The following is a 12,073-nucleotide window of genomic DNA, read 5'->3' as shown; positions in this document are numbered from 1 at the left end:
AACTCGCCAAGCAGCCCAGGAGACTTGTGTGGCTATGCACGTCCAGGAACTGCTGCTGTCTTGTTGGACCCTGCCTGCCTGGGAATCGTGTGTGGATAATGTATTGGAAGTGCTCCTGGCAGACAAGCTATTCTGGCGCTCCATATAATCCCTGGGAGCTACTGAACAGCTGAACCTGCTGAGAGCAATTAAAAGCCATTAATAATTCCACCAACTTAAGGAGTTATACTCGTTTTTATAGCTTCAGTATACCACCGCAGCAAAGCACTGTCAGCTCTGTAAGCCTTCCAGAAGGAGACAAGGGAGATATGATGCCAGAAACATTCCCAGATCACAGGGCAGCTGCCTGTGACCATCCAGGTTGTTCTGCCCTGTGATTTAGTCTGCTAGATGTGCAGCTCCAGCAAATAGCAGTTTCCATTCTGTAAATAGGATATTGCTGAGCACTGAGATGCTCTCTCACGTGTTACGGGTAAGAGAAACCTGTCCTTTAAATGGACACCATTGTCTATCAGGCTGTAAATGAGGTTGCCCAAAGCCCTGCGGCAGCCTTTCTGCTCACCAGCCTTTGCTGAATCTCTAGCCTGGCTCCTGCGAAGATGCACAGACAGTGGTACCTCGTTAAAATCCAGGGGCAGGAATTGCTTCCCTGCTTGACCTGTTTCAAGTCAACTGAAACAACTAAGATGGGTTTTTTGTTTCCTCCAGGTGTACTCCGCTGTTGTACTATAGCTGCCTGTGTGCAAGTTAAATAGTTGTTCTCTGCAGCACAGATGCCAGAGGGAATTGAATCTTTGTGGACTGTAGGTTAGAGATTTCCCACCTGCCAGGACAACAGTGACTGTGGCCCTGGCAGGGTCCCCCTTCCTCACAAAACAGAGGTGTTCCTGACTTGGTGTCCTTCTCTGGCCTAATGTGTGGAAGATCCTGATTCACTTAACTTTGAGCAGAGCCTAGGAGCGGTGTGGGGCAGTGCCAGTCCCTATTTGTGTGCTTGCGGAGTCTGGGTGTGAAGGTGTGAAGAATGGCAATATGCTCCCATTCAACACTCCTGTACAACTAGGGGCTCACGTGCTTGCAGTGCCTTGGAAAGCTGGAGACGGATACATCTCATGAACTGGGGTGGCCGTACTCCTCCAGTGAAGAGCTCAGACTGTGTTTAGGCTGAACTTCCTGATGCTCACTGCCTTGTAATCCACTGCAGCCTCATTAGTTGCCTTCCCTCAACAATTTCAGGAGCAATGTGTCATCGAGCAATCCCACATTGTGTTTGACTCCTGTTTGGCCACACGCAACTCTGGATGCCCTTAAGCCGATGTTGCTGGAAAACTACCTGTTGGTGCAGGTTTTTGAGCTCCTTTCTTCTCAGTTACTTGTTCAGGCAGCCTGATGTCAATGATTACTCAGGAGAACTCTCTACAGAAGTGGTCTTCCTCATCCCAAAGGTCACTTGTCACTTGCTGATGGCCTGGCGGCAGCAGCACAGTCCTTCCTACCACAGCACACTTGTTCCTCAGGTCAGTCCAGGGATGGAGGTGGCTGGTCATTGCAAGTAGCACATGGTCCTGGCTTGCACATCTTTTAAGTGGCAGGACCTGAGGCAGACCCTGTGGTACTGCTTGCTGATGTAATACAAAATTCTGCCATTACTGCTTTAGGTGTGTTGTAAGCTTTCTGGAACAGCATCTCTAGCAATGGGACACAAACAGCAGTACGAAAATCTTCAATCCCTTTTAGTGATTTAGGAAGAGATACTGGAAAAGGAGTCTGTGAGTTACTCTGGGACTACTTCTGGCAGCAAACCTTCAAGCTCAGCAACATGAAGGCATCCTGTCCACTACACATATTTCCTTCTCCTGCCCTGGCAATGTTCTGCAATGCATAAGAGTAAAGCACAAACAAAGGATCTTCCTTATCCGCTCCTTGTGTCTTGAACTGGGATGCTGTGCCGGGTGCAATAAGTAAATTAGATATCTCTAGTAAGACACCTCTCTAGAGCTCTCATTCTTCCATCTCCTGGACTGTTGTTCTCTAAGCTGAAAACAAATCTAGAAGTAGGAGGCTTCTGCCTTGTGTTCCCATTATGCTGCCTGGATTGAATTGACACCAGATTTCTCTTTCATTTCATAACACTCATGTCAAATTTTTTCTTTCCTTTTTATTTTCTGTTGCAACTACCAGGGGCCCCTGGAGGAGTACGGCCACCCCAGCTCATGAGATGTATCCGTCTCCAGCTTACCAAGGCGCTGCAAGCACGTGGGCCCCTAGTTGTACAGGAGTGTTGAATGGGAGCATATTGCCATTCTTCACACCTTCACACCCAGACTCCGCAAGCGCACAAATAGGGACTGGCACTGCCCCACACCGCTTCTAGGCTCTGCTCAAAGTTAAGTGAATCAGGATCTTCCACGCATTAGGCCAGAGAAGGACACCAAGTCAGGAACACCTCTGTTTTGTGAGGAAGGGGGACCCTGCCAGGGCCACAGTCACTGTTGTCCTCGCAGGTGGGAAATCTCTAACCTACAGTCCACGAAGATTCAATTCCCTCTGGCATCTGTGCTGCAGATGTCCATTCCTTGTACAAACAGAGTGTGAGCTGTGCATCCTTGTCACCACCCACCCCACCAAGCACCAGTTGTTACCCTGTCCTTTAACACACAGCTGGGTAATACCTAGAGGCCTCATTACTAGGCATGGTAAGAGGAAAAAATGCAGTTGGATAGAAACAAGTGCGTCTGAAATTGTTTTCCAGCAGACCTCACTTTCCCTGTTCCCTGTCTGTCTCAGTAGAAGGGAAGGAGTGGGAGGTTCCACATCAGAGTTACTCCATAGCTCCATAAACCCAAGGTAAGCTGGTGCTGTCTGCAAAAAACTCAGTTATTTTCACAAGGGTCTGATGCTCAGTGACAGGAATGTTTCACCACAAGAGAGGAGGTTGTGCTGGGCAAGGGCAAACAGCTGAAGGTTGGAAAGCGGGATGGGATGGTCCAGGATGTCATCCTGGCTGATGTGAGCTCACTCACAGAAATATGGGTTGATAAATGGCAGCTGACTGGGAAAAGAGTGTGAAGTCCTGTCCCTTCACACATTCAAAACTTGCATTCCTCTGAGTTGTTGAACAAGCCCCCTTCCCGAGGGCTGAAAAACTGGATTTATAACCACAGACAATTTTGGCCATTCTTCGGGCATCGGCTTCTTTCACTGGCCATTTTCGACGTTGCAGGGCCCCTAACTACTGCTGGCACCCCTGGTGCAGCCAGCCACCCCGTGGCTGCAGCTCTCCGCTCCGGAGCTGTTTCTCATCACAGCTCATCCCTCCTTCCCCCCACAGCTCCGGTTGGCAGCAGCTCGGTCACGCAAGCTTCTCTGCTAAGGAGAGCCTGGTCGCTGGCAAGCAAAGGCTGTGTCCTGGAGAGCAAACGGCACACAATGTGGCTGACAGCCCTGCAGTCTGCATCCAAGTCACGGCTCCCTTTTGTGCGCGCTTAATCAGCTCCTTCTGTGCCAGGCTGCGCCTTGCCGTTGCTTGGCATCTTCTGTCACGCTTCCAGTCGCTCTTAGCAGGACCGTGCCCTCCATCTATGCCCTATAGTTTCAGTGCTATAGATGTATGTTTTCCAGTCTACACATCATCCTCCCTTCAATAGTTGTCTTACGCAGTTCTTCACCCTCCCCTGATGAATGCCAGACACCCTGCTCGCTGCTTTACTTGCTGCTCCATCGGCAGCACCACCACAGGAATTGCATTTGCTATTTTCCAGGCCTGCAGCACATTTTTTTGCCTATCCAAGTCAAAGTGAAGGAGGAAGCCAATCTCTTCAAGCACTGCTTAGCAGCAGTTTCAGGTGCCTCAATCTCTATGAATCAGACCTGAAGTCTGGAGCAGTGGGGAAAAGGGACGGAGTGGCCCTTGCGAGCCATCTGCAACCCCTTCCAAGGGGTGCAGCAATCCCAAATCCATATGCCTGTTTCCTGACCCAGGGCAGTTATTGATCCAGGCTGGGTGAGCAGCCAGATTTCACAGCGCAGCCGTACAGTGCCCCTTCTCCTCTGCAGCTACGCAGGCCAGGCAGGGGGAAGGAGAGCGCCTGGGACTGTGGTTGCACGATGCTGGGGAGCTGCACGTACACAGCCTTGCTGTTGTAATGGCAGCTCTCACCTTCATCCCAGCTCATGCACTGGTGTCCAGCTGGTTTGCCCCCGAGGGATGATGTTTCAACAGGAGGAGGCCACAGACGCTCAGCCGGAGCAGGGCAGCCGCCACGCCAGCAAGGCTGCCACCACAGCGTGCCCAGCCAGCCGGGCCCCGGGAGAGCCAGGGCTGCGGTTGGACTGCCCGCAGGCATGGCTGGCAGCAACGTCGGGCTTGGCAGCCCGGTGCAACGTGGAAAGGGAGCTCCCTGCTCCTCTGCAGGCAGAGCTGAAACAGGCCGGCTGGGCAATGGCGTGCTGGGGAGCTGGGGCCTGTTGGTGCTTGTCCTTGTTGCAGACGGGGGAGGCCAGGGACTCGGTCCATCCGCAGCTGGTGTGGCGTTGAGATTCTACCAGTGGTGCGAGCCTGGGGAGCCACCTTCAGGCACCCAGGGCCTTCAGGCACCCTGTTTTGCTGTGATAATGGCTGGTGTGCCGGCACTCTGCAAAACAGAATCACAGAATCATTAAACTTGGAAAAGACCTTTAAGATCATCAAGTTCAACCATCAGCCCAACACCACCATGCCCACTAAGCCATATCCTGAAGTGGCATGTCTACACGTTTTTTGAATACTTCCAGTGATGGTGACATCCCCTTGAAGCTGCTCTAGGGGACAATGGGGTGGACTCAGAGCTGGGTAGCATGCTGTGGCTACCAAAAAGCAGTGGTGGGTGCTGGCGTGCCATTAGCATCCTTCTCCCTCAGCTCTGTGGAGGCAGGAGCAGTGCAGCATGGTACATTCCCTCCAAAAAGCCTGCCTTTCCTGGAAAGCACCCCGTTTCCCCGCAGGAAGTATCATTCTGAGCCAGCGGCCACCCTCCTGCCTGCAAAAGGGCCGGCCTGCTCATGGCATGGCCGGACATCCTCACCTGCTTCTGCTTCTGGGAATAGCACCAAGTGCAGCATCTTGGTTTCACTCTGAGGGGTAAAACTGTCTGTTCCCCAACCGTGCCGAGACGCAGCCACGCACTGGGCACAGCCTGACCTTTCTGCAGCAGAGGAGCACCGGTTTTCCAAAGGGAAATGGCGACTTGATGGGGAGCTGGTCAGCATCCAGGACCAGTCCCCTGGGCAGCTACAGTCCACCAGCTTTGGTCAGTCATGGTCTTCACTTACTTTGTCTGCTTTCCAGAAGGCTGAGCCCAGCATTTTCGAGGCTGGCCTGACCCAAACTGCAGCAACCCTGAGATCCCCAAGGGTGGGTATGTGTGTGGAGGGGTAGGGTTTCCTCTGGCAGGGCTGCTCCAGCTCACCCAGTGCCCTGAGCTTCACTGCAGAGCTGTACAGCCACATTTTGTGACTACCCTTGCTTGACTAGGGGCTTATTGTTAGGTTTGAAGGAGAAGGCCTTGGTTCTGGGGACAAGGTTTTACCCCCATTTCCATGGACCTTTTTCTCCAGGGCTGAATGGTACTTCCCTTTGTCCCTCATTCCTGCATCCCAAAGCATGGGGTGTGATGGCTTTTTCAGCATTAGACATTGCTCTTTGGGGAGATACAGTCTTTCTGCAAGTCATCTCCTTCACATGGCAGCTAGGCAGCTTTACAGGTGGCGTAGCCCACCTTCTAGTCTTCATCCCAAATCCCTTTATGTGCCCAACAGGCCTGGGGAGCTATGGGAGCGGATGGTCAGAGACACCTGATGGCTGCCGCTCCAGCATCCCACCACTCCATGCAGCTGGATCCAGCCTAACCAAGTCATGGCAGCAACCTGAACTGCCTCTTCCCCTGGCCAAGGATTTGATAACCCTGAAGCCACCCGTCTAGTCCCATTGCATTGAGTGAACCAGTCCCAGCACAGATCCTGACCTTGCTTGGGCCACAATACATGTAGTGCCCAGGAGCAACAGGCTGGCAGTTCCCAGATGACAGAGTTGCTCCAAAGCAAGAAAGGCTGCTGTCGGTTCATCCTTTCTTGCATCTTTGCAAATTCTTTAGCAGTTTGCAGTACCTAAAGATCCTCTCAGTCCAGGCTCAGCTCACAGGGCTTCCCTGGCCAGTCTTGTGAACTTGAGGTGTTTCTTCAGGAAGCCTCAGCCTGATAGACATTGCACAGTGCAAGAAGAGATGAAGGTTGGTGTTCAGTGACACCAGATACCTGTAGCACATCTTGCCCTGGCAGAGGGCTGGCCCAGACATCTGGAGATGAACATCAGTCCTGGGCTGTCTGCTCCTTTCTCTCTAAGTTAGCTCCAGGGCTGTGCTTGGAACATCTGAGCAGCAAGGGCAGATGCATTGGCCTTGGTGGTTCTCCTTGGAGGGTCCTGCCTGGGCCCAGGGAGGTCAACCTGCTACCTTGCCCTCAGGTGTCCCTGCAGGCAAGCAGTAATCCCAAGGCAGAGGGACAGGAAACTGGTAGCTCAGGACATGTGGCTAGGCGACATTGTGCCTGTGTGTGGGGCTCAGGCCCGTTGCCCAGCAAGAGATAGTGATGGTGCCGGTGTGATGGGCTTCCAGCACAGCCAGAGAGCAGGAGGAGACGGGAGCACAGCAGCAGCAGAGGTCCTGCATGAGCCCCCATCTCCTCCCCAACCCACCAGCCATGTCACAAGGACGCTGCATGGCTCAGTCTACGTGGAGGTTGCAGCAAAGCTCAGTAGCGGGTGTTTTGACCAGAGAGATTTCTGGGAGGTGCCAGGTGCCCTCTGTGGCTTCCCTGCCATGTGTAGGGTCCGTGCAGGGCTGGGGGAAGGAAGAGAGCACATAGCGATGAACTGATGGGGGGTTTGAAGGAAGTCCAACTGAGACACCCTGAGAGACGAAGTAAGTAATAAAACCCTCCAGAAAAACAGTGCTCCGCACCCAGCCGAGCCCACTCCTGGAGTTGCCAAAAAGGCATCCTTGGCTCAGAGGCAGGCAGTAATAAACACAGGTAGAGACTTCACAGGGAGGGAAGGTTTTACCTGTTGAGCAAGTCCCAGAGTACCTTCACCCACCAGCTGGGAGTGTTGAGCACCGTGGGGAGGGGAGGCGGGCAGTCCTCCCACCGCAGCCTTCAGCACAGCAGAATGAGGAGGAGGAGAGGGAGAACAGCAGCTCTGGTTTCTCTGTGGCACCCAAGACAGGAGAGTGGCTGGGCCATTTGGAGAGGGGACTAACCCACCAGGGGTGGGCACCTGGGCTAAGCGGGGTAACCTCTTATCATCAGTGGGGAGCCAGGTAGGGAAGTGCCTGAGTGCCTTCGCAGTTTTTGTCAGGCTACTTGTATTTTTGGCCATCCTCCTTGGACTCAACCTTCATGGTTGGAGAAGTGGTCCTATCCACTTGTAGGGCTGGCCCCCAGCCACCCTGCACCACGAGCGCTGATGGGTCCTTCTCCCAGCCACCACTTTGCCTCCTGCACTGCTCATCCCCGCTCATGGGTGCAGGTCCTCCTCGACTTGCTCAGCAGGTAAAACCTTCCCTGCCCAGGGCAACTGAATAAAGCACCACATGGGGCAAGGCCCTGTTCTGCTCTCTACTGTTTTTCCTTCCTTTTCCCCCAAATGAACAGGCCGCCACAGAGACAAACGCCTTTGTCTCCGAAACGGGAAGGACTGTCAGAATGGCATGTCTCCCCGCGTCTCGTCAGGGGCAAGATAAGACCCCGAGGGCCACGGGGAGCCCTGCCACGCAGCACAAGTTCTTGCTGACAGTGCTATTGTTATGAAGGGGTGCGAGGCGGGGACACGACACTGAGGTTTTTGCCCCCTGCTTGTTCCTGTCCAGGAAAGTCACGGCTGATGCCTCCTTGCCCAGAAAGACTTCCCTCCCTGAATAGACACTAGCTTGGCACTTGCCAAGGGGTGTGCAGGGAGGCCCCCATTTCTGGACCTCTCCATGTGCCCCTGGGCTGGCAGGCACCCCACAGGGTGCCAAAACTGAGCTCAAACGAAGTGGCCTTCTCTTGGAGCTGCCCAGCACTGAGCTCACGCCACTCCAACCCAACCCAAGCAGTGCCCCTTGGGCTGCGCCTTCCGGCAGCTTAATGGTGGCAGAACAGTGAAACAAGCCCAGGTTCTCATCCTACCTGGGCTGGGGGTCACCTCGCTCAGAGCTGGCCTTAGGGTTGGTCCTGCAAAGGGCCTGTCCCCCTTCAGGGCAAGTTTACACAACAGCAGACCCTGTAGGGACATTGCTTTCCCTCTACAGTTACCTCCTTATCATGGGCTTGTCCTGGGGGCTACTCTCATCTCCCCATCTTCCCTTTAAATGGGAGGAGGTGCATTATATTACAGCTTGAACCTGCCTGACTAAATTTAGCCAGTGCAGAGGCCAGGAGAACCTCCCTGGTTTTCCCTGTTTGCTTTGGTGGGAATGGAAATGACACATCCTGGCTGTTGCCTGGTCTGGAGCAAACGCCCAAGGGCCTGGAGACTGGTACCTGGAGGCTGGTACCTCTCAGATGTCCAGCGTTTTTGAAGTTAATCCACCCTGCACAAGCAAACTCTTAGGCTGTACGACTTAAGGACATGGACCTCTGTGGTGAGTGTGAACAGGCATGAACAAGCTCTCTGGAGCCAGAGGTGCAGGGGACACCACATGAAGCATGTCAGTGTGATCTCCAAAACATTGTCACCAGCCCGGGTTCCGGGGTGGGTGCGGAAGTCAGGCAGTTTATAACTCTGATGGGTAACCTTCATCAGTAGCTGGAAGTGATAAATGCCTCTCTGTGCAGGAGGGAGCTTTGCAGGGATCCCACTTCTGCTCCTTGATGCTTCAGTCTTGTCATGCCCATGGGGTTGTGTCCAGCACCTTCCCCAGTGCCTTCTGCCCTTCCCTTCCGGGCTGCACCCCCTTGCAGCCGTTTACTTTGCTTTTGCCAAGAGAGAAGCCAAACACATTATCTGAGAGCCCTTCTCAGCTCTGGGGGAGTCTCAAGGATCAGCACCCTGGGGCTGAGCACCTGAGGCTGAGCCTCCCACTGGTGCAATGGCCCTTGGCCTCACGGTGTACCTGGTGAACCTGCTGTGGGCTGAACAGACAGCACTGACCTGCCCCACGATGCATGCCCTGCAGACTGGCTACCTATGGGATATATAGGGTACACCCAAAAATACCTGGCTGGCTGATGGACTCTCCCTTACCTTCTGTACTGGGAGAGAAGAGCAGGCTTCATGCTCATGCACTTGCTAGTGAATGTCCAAACCCCTTCCTGCAGGCTCCTGCTGCGAAAAGGCTAAGCAGAAGCCGATACTATGTCTAACCAACCCCTTGCCCCATCTGTGACCCTACTCCCTACCGAAACATCTCTCAACCAGCAGCGCATGGGCCAGCAACGCTTCATAAAATCCTCAAAGCTGCCCCACGGAAAGGCCCCTGCGCCCATGCATAGGCAGTCAGTTGGTATGTCAAGATCTACCCCTCTGGCTAAAGTCAGGAGTTTGTCAGAGCTCAGCCTCAATGTCCATCATGACGAGAGCAAGATTACGATCCCATAGAACAATGCCACGTTGTTTACTTGGGTGCTAAGTGCACCAGCACACTTCCCTCCTTTTTCCCAAGCCACCCAGTTCTGCTGGGATGTGGGCTGGTCATTGGCTTTCTTCCAGAAATATGAGATGGTCTTTTGTTTGGGAAGGGCTGAGGAGCCCAACCCTGGAGCACAAGGTGGAAGAGAGGGGGAGTACGTCTGTGCTGCCAGTGCTGGGGGAGTGAGATAGTGCTCCTGACAGAACAGCCTGTATTACCACCCCACCAGCTGCTGTTGTGAACCTGCCCCAGCTCCGGAAGGAACCAAGGAGATCCCAAGTGTGGACCCTATCTTTTGCCATAAGGTGTGGACAGTTGACACCTGGACTGCGCTGCGCACCCAAGCCCGACTCTTCCTTCTTGCAGGCAGGCAAAGCCCAGCCTTGGCATCAGTGGGGTCTTCAGTGCCTGCTCTCTGCCCAGGGAGCAGAGCAAGCTGGAGAAGCCAGAGGTGAGGAAGAGCGAGCTCTTGTGTGGGGCATGATGATGGATGGGTGTGTGCTTGCTGTCAGGGTTAGAGATGGTTCTGCAAAGGGCCTACTTGGAGAGATCTGCTTGCCAAAACGCCCGAAAGAGTGACACAGCCTCACCACAGCGGTGATGTGCATGTACCCACCAGCCCCAGCAAGGTGGTGGGAACCAACAGCGTTGCAGGGGATGACACATCCCAGCGCTTTCCACTGCCTCCAAACCGCGATAGCATCAGAGAGGATCGCCTTTCTCTCCCCAAATAGCATGAGCCTCGGGGAAGGGAGGGTGCCAAACCCTGCCAAAACACCCTCCTGTTTCAGCAGCCGATCCTGGCGGATAACAGACAGCTTACTAGCAAGAGGGTATTTGTTCCAGCTGGCTGCAGGGTGGCAGGCAGCAGCTGCCTAACAGGGCTCAGGACTGCCTAAACTGTCTGGAGCACCAAGTGAGGGATGGCACATGCAGCTGAAACCCCCGAGGGAGTTTTGGGGAGTCACCAGTCAAGAAGTGGAGGGGAGTCCCAGGCTCTGCTGGCTTTGGGGCCAGGAGGTTGTGTCCCCATTGGGGAATGATAAGCTGTACCACCTGCAGGACCCCAAGGGAGGGCAGGAGCCTGTCTGCCCAAGGCAATCCTCTTTTCTCCAGGTCCTTCTGCCTCGCAGGGCCCCGCTGCCCCTCGAAAAGGCCAAGTTGGCTTTTTGCCTGCCTTGGCTTCAGCTCAGCTGTGCCAATGTCTTGCCGTCCCACGTGCTTTGGAGGCTCTCCAAGCATGAGAGGTGCCCCTAACGCTGGGTCATGGGCTGGCTGCAGACGGACGCGTTCGCCAAAGCACCTGCAATGGCCCATGCAGGGTACATCCCAGTGAGAAAAACCTGATGTGCTCCAGGCTCCCTGCCAGCCTCACCTCCGGAGCAGCTCTGATGCTGTTTCTGCCGTGTGTGGAGACGAATATCACATCCCACACCCTAGGTACCACTTTGCATGTACAAAAAAAAAGGGTGTTTTCAGGTTTCTTTGTCATTTCTGTCATCAAAGCCTATTCAAGGCAACCCTTTTCTCCAGGATTATCATTCCAGACTGGTTTTTACACACATCACTCGCTGAAAAATGGCATGTGGCTGAGTTTCAGTCTCAAGGGTGTTGCAGGAGAACGTGCCTGTATTCCACAAACACACTTCTCCTGAGCACTGTTTCTTGGAAGAGCTGAAACCAGCATCTGGGTTGCTGTAACATGTTCAAACATGGCATCCACTTACAGTTTGCATATTAAGTACAGCAAACAAACCTCTGCCCAGCGCATCTCAAAAGTCACTTTAACAGACAAGTGTCCAAGACAGGGAATAGGACTCAGCAGGTCATTTCTAGGCTTGAAATAGGCTCAATAAATGGCAGGTTTCTAAGAGTCTGCAAGGACACCAATTTGAGTATTACGGCAGTGCAGAGCCAGTGACCACAATCAGTTGATAGCCTGCAGCTCTCCTCCTCCAGCACATCAGTGCCAAAACATCTGACCCTCCCACGTGGAGCTGCATTTCCTTACCCTTGAACTCCCAGCACTAAACAGTAGCCCAGGAATATTCCTTAGCATCATATTTTAGCACAATATTCCCTTTCTCTCCTGCAGTGGTGGCACTGGGCTTATGTTGCAGGCCCTCTGGAAGTCATTAGCCAATGTCCAGACAAGCAGTGGCAATGTTTTCCCCTCTATAGTCAGCATTTGCTGAGTTTGTAGCTCTGCTTTCGAAACATGTCATTTCTTTAAGGTTGGGTTTGAAGCCTTGCCTGCAATGACTGCACAGCCTGAACAATGCATGCTGCACCCCAACTCATTTTCACTTCTACCTTTTCCTTTCTTTCTATTTCTTCAACTTGATTTATTTAAAGAAAATTGGAAACTCATGCCACCAGTCAGAAATTGATTTCCCATTTTCTTTAAATGAGAAAAATATTATGAGTTT

The sequence above is a fragment of the Phaethon aethereus genome (genome assembly GCF_964289735.1).
Source record: "Phaethon aethereus genome assembly, contig: HAP1_SCAFFOLD_555, whole genome shotgun sequence".
Classification (NCBI taxonomy): Eukaryota; Metazoa; Chordata; class Aves; order Phaethontiformes; family Phaethontidae; genus Phaethon; species Phaethon aethereus.
The sequence above is the reverse complement of the archived record's forward strand: the minus strand, read 5'-3'. Positions refer to the sequence as shown.